The sequence below is a fragment of the Talpa europaea genome (assembly GCF_964194135.1).
Source record: "Talpa europaea genome assembly, chromosome: 8".
Taxonomy (NCBI): domain Eukaryota; kingdom Metazoa; phylum Chordata; class Mammalia; order Eulipotyphla; family Talpidae; genus Talpa; species Talpa europaea.
The window spans coordinates 17,359,758-17,369,434 of NC_140075.1; the positions used below are offsets into that span (position 1 = coordinate 17,359,758).

Consider the following 9,677-nt stretch of genomic DNA (forward strand, 5'->3'; position numbering starts at 1 on the left):
AAGCCTCTACCCTTCTCTGCTGCGACCCCGCTGTAGGTCTCCTTCGGCTTCTGAGGTAGACTGGGACGAGTTGGCAGAACAAGAGGGTCGCTACCGGCCTCCCCCCGCCTCTATTGCCAAGGACCCCATAAAAAAGCCTGTTTTAATGCAAACACTTGAGACTTTGGGAAACAAAATTAATACTCTTGTTAACTGTTTTGATAAATTGTGTGCGGCCTTCCCCGTGTCTGCTGACGGCACTTCTGCACTACCCCCACAAGTTAATCTGCCGCCATTTTGTCCTTCTTCTGTTCCCACCAAACCACCATGTTGCCCTCCTTCTTCCTCCCTTGTTGCCTTGCGGCCTTTTTCTTTGACTCCTCCCACTCAACCGCCCTCTCCGTCCCTCCCTCCTCCTTCATGCCCTGCTCCATTACATCTCTTTCCGGTGGTTGAAACCACCAACGCCCAGGGCATTGTTCAACGTCATCATGAGCCTCATAATTTCCGCAACGTTAAAGAACTAAAAGAGGCGGTGTCCCTTCATGGAGCCACGGCACCCTTCACCCTCACTGTTTTGGACACCTTAGCCCAATCCTCTCTCACTCCGTCGGATTGGTACTCCCTGGCAAAGGCCACCCTTTCTGGGGGCGATCATCTCCTTTGGAAGGCTGAGTTTATTGATAATTGTAAGGTTTTTGAAAGACAAAACCGCGAGGCCCACAATGGATGGACCCTTGAAATGCTAATTGGAGAAGGCAATTATTCTGATCAAAATAACCAAATCAATTTTCCACCCGGCCTTTATGCCCAAATTAGTGTTGCTGCCCTTAGTGCATGGCGCAAACTTCCCTCAAAAAACAACACAGGTACCCCCTTAATTAAAATACGTCAGGCTTCCGGGGAACCCTATTCTGATTTTGTTGATTGCCTCCAAACTGCTGCAGAACGCATGTTAGGAGGTACGGCTGGATCCTCTGACTTTGTCTGTCAACTGGCCTTTGAAAATGCTTCTCCCGCCTGTCAGGCCGCTATACGTCCCATTCGCCGGACCACCTCTACCATTATGGATTATGTCCGTGTGTGTGCAGACATTGACCCTGCCTACCAACAAGGACTGGCCATGGCCGCTGCCTTCTTGGGACAGACGGTGGCCGCTTACGTGGCTGGCCAAACACAAGCTCAGGTTACTTGTTTTAAATGCAAAAAACAGGGCCATTTTGCTAGAAATTGTCCCTCGCCTGCTGCTCCCGCGGTATCCCGTTTGTCTCCGTTTCCCTTCACTAATCAACAACCTCAAACCACGGCTACTACTACCTCCGCTTCTTCCCAACCCTATCAACTCTGCCCACGCTGTCGTAGGGGTTACCATTGGGCCCGCGAATGCCACTCCCTCACTGACCCAGATGGAAATCCCCTACCCCCCCCCCGTTCGGGAAACTTCAAGTGGGGCCAGGTCCAGGCCCCGCAACAAACAATGGGGTTCGTTCCATCAACGACCAGTCCCACCCCGATAAGTGGCCAACTTCCCGAGCCACCTCAGGTAGCACTGGATTGGACCTCTGTGCCTCCAACGACACATTATTAACTCCAGAAATGGGCCCACAGGTGTTATCCACCACATCCAAGGGACCGCCCCCGGTGGGCACCTGCGGCCTCCTCCTCGGCCGTTTCTCTCTCAACCTCCGGGGCCTGCATGTCTTTCCTGGAATCATAGATCAAGACTTTACGGGCACCCTTTCGGTTGTTGCCTCCGCATCTCTCCCATTACAAATCCGCCAGGGCCAAAAAATTGCCCAGTTGGTTCTGCTCCCCCTGTTGTCTGGGCCGTGACAACAAACCCTTCCTCATCGAGGGTCGCACACTAATGTCACAGATGTCCTTTGGTTCAGCCCATAACTAAGGACAAGCCCTCCCTTACTCTTTCTTTGGACGGCCACACTTTCACCGGCCTTATCGACACGGGAGCAGATGTCTCTATCATCCGCCAGTCTGACTGGCCTCCCTCCTGGCCTACCATAGCCACGGTCACCAACCTTCAAGGTATAGGACAATCTGCCAATCCATTACAAAGTTCCAAACTCCTACAGTGGGCAGACACAGAGGGCCATACTGGCCACGTTAAGCCTTATGTCTTGCCCGGCCTCCCAGTTAATATCTGGGGTCGGGACCTCCTCTCTCAAATGGGTCTCATGATGTGTAGCCCTAATGAGGTGGTTACCGCTCAAATGCTGTCTCAGGGCTTTCTTCTGGGTCGTTGCCTTGGATCCCGCCTTCAAGGCATTACACAGCCCATCCAACCTAAGGGCCAGGTAAGCCGTGCCAGACTGGGAAGTTTTCCGTAGAGGCCATTGACGTTCCTGTACCCTCCCCGGATGTCATCTCTATTTCTTGGAAATCCGATGACCCCGTCTGGGTCGACCAATGGCCTCTGTCCCAAATTAAACTCCAGGCAGTATACCAACTGGTGCAGGAACAGTTGGATGCCGGTCACGTTGTGCCTAGCACGTCACCCTGGAATACACCTATTTTTGTCATTAAAAAATCCTCAGGCAAATGGTGACTCCTTCAAGATCTCAGGGCGGTTAATGACACTATGACACTCATGGGCGCCCTACAGCCTGGCCTTCCCTCACCAGCTGCCATCCCAAAAAACTTGTTCCGGGTTGTTGTGGATCTTAAGGACTGTTTCTTCTCCATCCCACTTCACCCCAATGATCAGAAAAGGTTTGCATTTAGCCTTCCTTCTATCAATTTTCAACAACCTCTTCAGCGTTTCCAATGGGTGGTTCTTCCACAGGGTATGGCTAACAGCCCTACTCTCTGTCAACTTTTTGTTGCCTGCGCCATCCGGCCGGTACGTCTTCAATGGCCCTCTATTTACATCATTCATTATATGGATGACATCCTATTGGCAGGCAACCCCCCCCCAAGAGGTTCTAGCGTGCTTCCACTCCCTTCACTGCCATTTAACTCGGGCAACATCTACTGCGAGAATGAAGACCATTCTCAGCAACCAGACTGTTGACATTCCAGAAAATGTTGACATATCCCTGAAGGGTCGCACTGTTATTGTGAAGGGTCCCAGAGGCACCCTGCGGAGGGACTTCAATCACATCAATGTCAAACTCAGTTTGCTTGGGAAGAAAAAGAAGAGGCTCCGGGTTGACAAATGGTGGGGAAATAGAAAGGAACTGGCTACTGTTCGCACTATCTGTAGTCATGTACAGAACATGATCAAGGGTGTTACACTGGGCTTCCATTATAAGATGAGGTCTGTGTATGCTCACTTCCCTATCAACGTTGTTATTCAGGAGAATGGGTCTCTTGTTGAAATCTGAAATTTCTTGGGTGAAAAATACATTCGCAGGGTTCAGATGAGACAAGGTGTTGCTTGTTCAGTATCTCAAGCCCAGAAAGATGAGTTGATTCCTGAAGGAAATGACATTGAACTTGTATCAAATTCAGCTGCTTTTATTCAGCAAGCCACAACAATTAAAAACAAGGATATCAGGAAATTTTTGGATGGTATCTATGTTTCTGAAAAGGGAACAGTTCAGCAAGCTGATGAGTAATATTTAAGTTATCCAGCATTACCTGTTATTAATATCTAACATTTATTCTACTTTTCACTTTTTTCTAATTTTCCACTATTTTGATGCCATGGTGAACAATTTTATGCATTAATTTTCTTTTGCATTTTGAGTTATTCACTTCAGAGGCAAAATTGCCTGATCAAAGGATTTTAGAATGTATTTGACTCCATAAAATCAAAATCCCTAACTTGGGTCTATTATCTAAATTCTGCTGCTTGGCATCAGAGTAGTAATTAAGTTTTGATTTCTAGGTTTGTTCAAGGGGAGACTCTTAAGCATAGCCACTAGCAAAAGATGATCAGGAAGGTAAACAGTTTGCAAGAATTGACAAGGTCCTCGGTATGAGATCTTGACAACCTTGGGCCAACTTGTTTACCCTTTCTGATCAGTCTAATCATGACTGAATATATTAAATTGCAGTCATTTCAATTACCTGCAAGACAGAATCAAACAAAAGTCACTTAAACTTTCTTGTACATGATGGAATGTTAGTCTAAAACAGTGGTTCTCAAAGCACAATTCCCAGAACAGCATAATAACTGACCTACAGAGGACAGATAATAGGGCTAACAATCGCCCCTGAGAAGGTTCAAATTTGTGATCCCTACACCTACCTTGGTTTCCATTTCGATGGTCCGTATATTACTGCTAAAAGTGCAACTATTGCGACCGACCATCTCCACACCCTTAATGATTTCCAGAAACTTCTGGGGGATATTAATTGGCTTCGCCCCTATTTAAAGTTGCCCACAGTCGTGGGTTCTCCACGACGGTGGGGCACAAGGCAGACATAGCACCCCAAAGCTGTTGAGGTGTACCCTACCATTCCCGCTCTGTTCCCTGTCCCACGGGGTGGGGGGAGGCGAAAAACAGCCCCCCAAGGACAATAGGAGAGATCTCTGGCGCCACCTAGCGACCAGGAAAAAAAAGTCACTAACACCCCATTAAACAGGAAATTTCTTAAGACTGCTTGAAAAGGGCAGAAGGCTTCTGGAGGACCCAGTGGCCAGCCGGGAAGTTATTCCACGCCAGGCCCCTTCCGACCAGTAGTCTGAGCCCACAGAGGGAGCAGGCACCCACGTCCTGGGCAGACCGGGTGCACAGAAGAGTGTGCCTGAAACCGGAAGCGCAGGGACTGCATCCCGCTTCGCCATTTGAGAACAGGGACATTTCTTCAGTAAAAACTGCCTAAAACCAGCAGAAAGCTCCCCCAGAAGACAGAGATGGCTCCTGGAAGAGCCAGAGGGGAGCGGAGAAGTTCACCCAAGATGTCAGTCAGTCCGAGCAACACAGTGTCCCAACGCATACGACAAATTAGAAAACAGACAGTAGGGAGTAGAAGAACCACACGCAACCTAACAACTCCTCAGGAAAGAAGCACACCACAAAAAGAAAACCACTCCCCAGGTTGCAACGACAGCAACTTGGAAGAACTTCTGAGCCTTCCAGAAAGAGAATTTAAAATTGCCATGATTAAAAAAGTGATAGATCAGAAGAAGGAAATTGAGTCCCTAAAGAGGGAAGTAAGAGAAATGCAGGAGATCAAAGAATTAATGGAGGAACTAAAGAACTCTGGGAAAAGCAATGAAAGCAGAATAGATGAAATGGAAGAACAAATAAGTAATCTTGAAGACACAGAAATAAAAAGAACCAAAACAGAAAAGGAAAGAGAAGAACGAAGGAAAAAGAATGAAGAAAGACTTCGGGAACTATCTGACTCCATGAGGAAAGGAAATATAAGAGTTATAGGAATTCCAGAAGGAGAGGAGAGAGATGTAGGAACAGAGAAAATATTCATGGATATAATTGAAGAGAACTTCCCAAATGCGAAGAAGGAGCTGAAAATTGATATACAAGAAGCAACAAGAACACCAAACTTCCACGACGAAAGGAAAAACACAGCAAGACACATAATAGTAAAGCTCCCAAGAATCCAGGACAAGGAAAAAATAATGAAGCTGACAAGAGAGAAGAAACAGATAACATTCAAAGGAAAACCAATCAGGCTGACATCAGACTTCTCTGAAGAAACACTACGGTCAAGGAGAGAGTGGAGGGACATAGTCAACAGACTCCAAGAAAACAGATGCCAACCAAGAATACTCTATCCCGCAAAGCTCTCTTTCCTCCATGAAGAAAGAATATGGACCTTCCCAGACAAAGAGAAACTCCGGAATTTCATTGCGACTAAACCCCCACTCCAAAAAATACTACAAGGAATCCTAAAGCCAGAACCTCAGAGGGACGAATAACAACGAAAGAAGACCAAAAAAAAAGTTATTAAAAGAATAAATAAATAAAATCAAAGGAAAGACAAACATAATGGCAAATACAGATGCTAACATATCAATATTAACTCTAAATGTAAATGGACTAAACTCTTCAATAAAAAGACACAGAGTTGCAGCCTGGATTAAGAAACAAAACCCAACCTTTTGCTGTCTCCAGGAAACACATTTAGCTACAAAAGATAAAAATAGGCTCAAAGTCAAAGGATGGAAAACAATCCTACAAGCAAATGGGCCAAAAAAGAAAGCAGGAACAGCTATACTTATATCAGATAAAACAGACTTTAAACTCAAAAAAATAAAAAGAGACCCCAATGGTCACTACATTATGATTAAGGGGACAATACTTCAAGAAGAAATAACACTCATTAACATATACTCACCAAACGAAAGAGCACCAAAATATATCAGACAACTGTTGTCCTCTCTGAAAACAGACATCAGAGAAAACACATACGTAGTGGGAGACTTCAACACACCACTATCAACAATGGATAGATCAACAAGACAAAAAATAAGTAAAGAAACTAAAGCTCTAAATAAGGACCTAGAGCATTTGGGCTTAACAGACATCTATAGAACACTAAACCCAAAAAAAACGGAGTACACATTTTTCTCAAGCGCACACGTATCATTCTCAGGATCAATCACATACTGGGGCACAAGACAAACATCAACACATACACCAAGACTGAAATCATACCAACCATCTTTTCTGACCATGAAGGCATCAAACTAGAAATAAATCATAAAAAGAAGGCAAGGAACTATCCTACCTCATGGAGATTAAAAGCCACACTACTGGAAGACCACTGGACTTACGAGGAGATCAAAGAAGAAATTAAAAAATTCTTTGAATTGAATGACAAGGAGGACACCAATATCCTAAATGTATGGGATGCAGCAAAAGCAGTAATAAGAGGAAAATATATAGCAGTAGAAGCTCACATCAAAAAACAAGAAAAAACTCAAAGAAACAACCTAATCTCTAAGCTCAAAGATCTAGAAAAAGAACAACAAAAAAAACCCAAAACCAGTAGAAGAAAAGAAATAATAAAAACCAAAGCAGAAATAAATGAAATTGAAACTAAAAAAACAATCCAAAAGATCAATGAAACCAAGAGCTGGTTCTTTGAAAAAATCAATAAAATAGACAAACCCCTAGCCAGGCTCACAAAGGAAAAAAAGGGAGAAAGCACAAATACACAGGATCATAAATGAAAGAGGAGAAATCACAACGGACACAGCAGAAATCAAAAGAATAATCAGTAACTACTATGAACAGTTATATGGAAACAAGTTCAACAATCTAGAGGAGATGGACAAATTCCTACAACTCTACAATCACCCAAAGCTAGATAAAGAAGAAATAGAACACCTAAACAGACCAATTACAAGCAGCGAAATTGAAATGGTAATCAAAAACCTCCCCAAAAACAAAAGCTCAGGACCTGATGGATTTACAAATGAATTCTACCAAACATTCAGAGACGAATTAGTGCCTATCCTTCACAAACTCTTCCAAAAAATTGAGAAGGAAGGGACAATACCAAACACGTTCTATGAAGCCAATATTACACTAATACCAAAAGCGAATAAGGACAACACAAAAAAGGAAAACTATAGGCCAATCTCCCTAATGAACACTGATGCAAAAATCCTCAATAAAATTTTAGCTATCAGAATCCAACAATGTATCCATAATATAATTCACCACAACCAAGTTGGATTCATTCCAGGGGCACAAGGGTGGTTTAACATCCGAAAATCAATCAACGTTATCCAACACATCAACAAAAAGAAATATAAAAACCATATGATAATATCAATAGATGCTGAGAAAGCTTTTGACAAAGTGCAACACCCATTTATGATAAAAGCCCTTGAAATCCTTGGGATACAAGGAACATACCTCAACATCATAAAGGCCATCTATGACAAGCCAACAGCCAGTATCATTTTTAATGGTGAAAAGCTACTAGCAATTCCATTAAGATCTGGAACAAGACAAGGATGTCCACTCTCACCACTGCTTTTCAATATAATACTGGAAGTCCTAGCCAGAGCAATAAGACAAGAGAAAGAAATCCAAGGAATCCAAATAGGAAAAGAAGAAGTCAAACTATCACTATTTGCAGATGATATGATAATATACATAGAGAACCCCAAAATCTCCACAGAAAAACTAATTCAACTCATCAATCAATTCAGTAAAGTGGCAGGATACAAAATCAACACGCAAAAGTCAGTAGCCTTCCTATACACAAACAATAAATCTGAAGAAGAAGAAATCAAAAAAAACACCCCTTTTATTATCGAAACAAAAAAAATCAAATATTTGGGAATAAATCTAACAAAAGAGGTAAAGGACCTATACAAAGAAAACTATAAAACACTGTTAAAAGAAATAGAAGAAGACACAAAGAAATGGAAAGACATCCCCTGCTCATGGATTGGAAGAATAAACATTATTAAAATGGCCATCCTACCAAAAGCAATCTACAGATTCAATGCTATTACAATCAAAATCTCAATGGCATTCTTCAAAGAAATAGAACAATTAATGATTAAATTCATATGGAATCACCAAAAACCCCGAATAGCCAAAGCTCTACTGAAAAAAAAAGAAGGAAATGGAGGCATCACACTCCCAGACTTCAAACTATACTACAAAGCCATAATCATCAAAACTGCATGGTATTGGAACAAGAACAGACATACAGACCAATGGAATTGAATAGAAAATCCAGAAATAAACCCACAGATTTATGGTCAACTAATCTTTGACAAAGGAACAAAGACTATGCATTGGAGCAAAGAAAGTTTGTGCAATAAATGGTGCTGGGAAAGCTGGGTCGCTACATGCAAAAGAATGAATCTTGACCACTACCTCACACCATACACAAAAATCAACTCAAAATGGATTAAAGAACTAGACATAAGACCTGAAACCATAAAATACATAGAAGGAAATATAGGCGAAACACTACGGGATTTGCACATCAAAGACATCTTACAGACACATCACCCAAAGCAGTGATAGTGAAGACAAAGATAAACAGCTGGGACTACATCAAATTAAAGAGCTTCTGCACAGCAAAAGAGACAATAACAAAAACAAAGAGAAACCTCACCAACTGGGAGAACATTTTTGCACCCAACACTAATGATAAAGGACTGATCACAAAAATCTGCAAAGAGCTGATGAGACTCAGCAACAACAAAGAAAATAATCCAGTCAAAAAATGGGCAGAAGAGCTAAAAAGAAACTTCTCTGAAGAGGAAATGCAAATGGCCAATAGACATATGAAAAAATGTTCAACATCACTTGTAATCAGGGAAATGCAAATCAAAACTACCATGAGATACCATCTCACACCAGTGAGAATGGCACATATTAAAAAAAACTAGCAACAACAAATGTTGGCGAGATGTGGAGAAAAAGGAACTCTTGTGCACTGTTGGTGGGAGTGCAAACTGGTCCAACCACTATGGAGAGCTGTGTGGAGATTTCTGGACCTACTAAACAGAGCTTCCATATGATCCAGCAATTCCACTCCTAGGTATTTACCCAAAGGACACAGAAACTCAATTCCAAAGAGCATCTGCACTCCTATGTTTATAGCAGCACTTTTTACAATAGCTAAGCTTTGGAAACAACCCAAATGCCCAAAAATAGATGACTGGATCAAGAAGATGTGGTACATATATACCATGGAATATTACTCAGCATTCAAAAAAGATAAACACATGCAATTTGCAGCAACATGGATGGCACTGGAAGGGATCATGCTCAGCGAAATAAGCCAAAAAG

General features: G+C 42.6%; 1 pseudogene across 1 annotated transcript; it reads left to right on the forward strand.

The window, feature by feature from the left end:
• The first annotated feature begins 2,969 nt into the window (after positions 1-2,969).
• LOC311175635 (large ribosomal subunit protein uL6-like) lies at positions 2,970-3,624 on the forward strand (annotated as a pseudogene). The gene has a single exon. The product of its transcript is annotated as a large ribosomal subunit protein uL6-like (transcript).
• Positions 3,625-9,677: the final 6,053 nt, after the last annotated feature.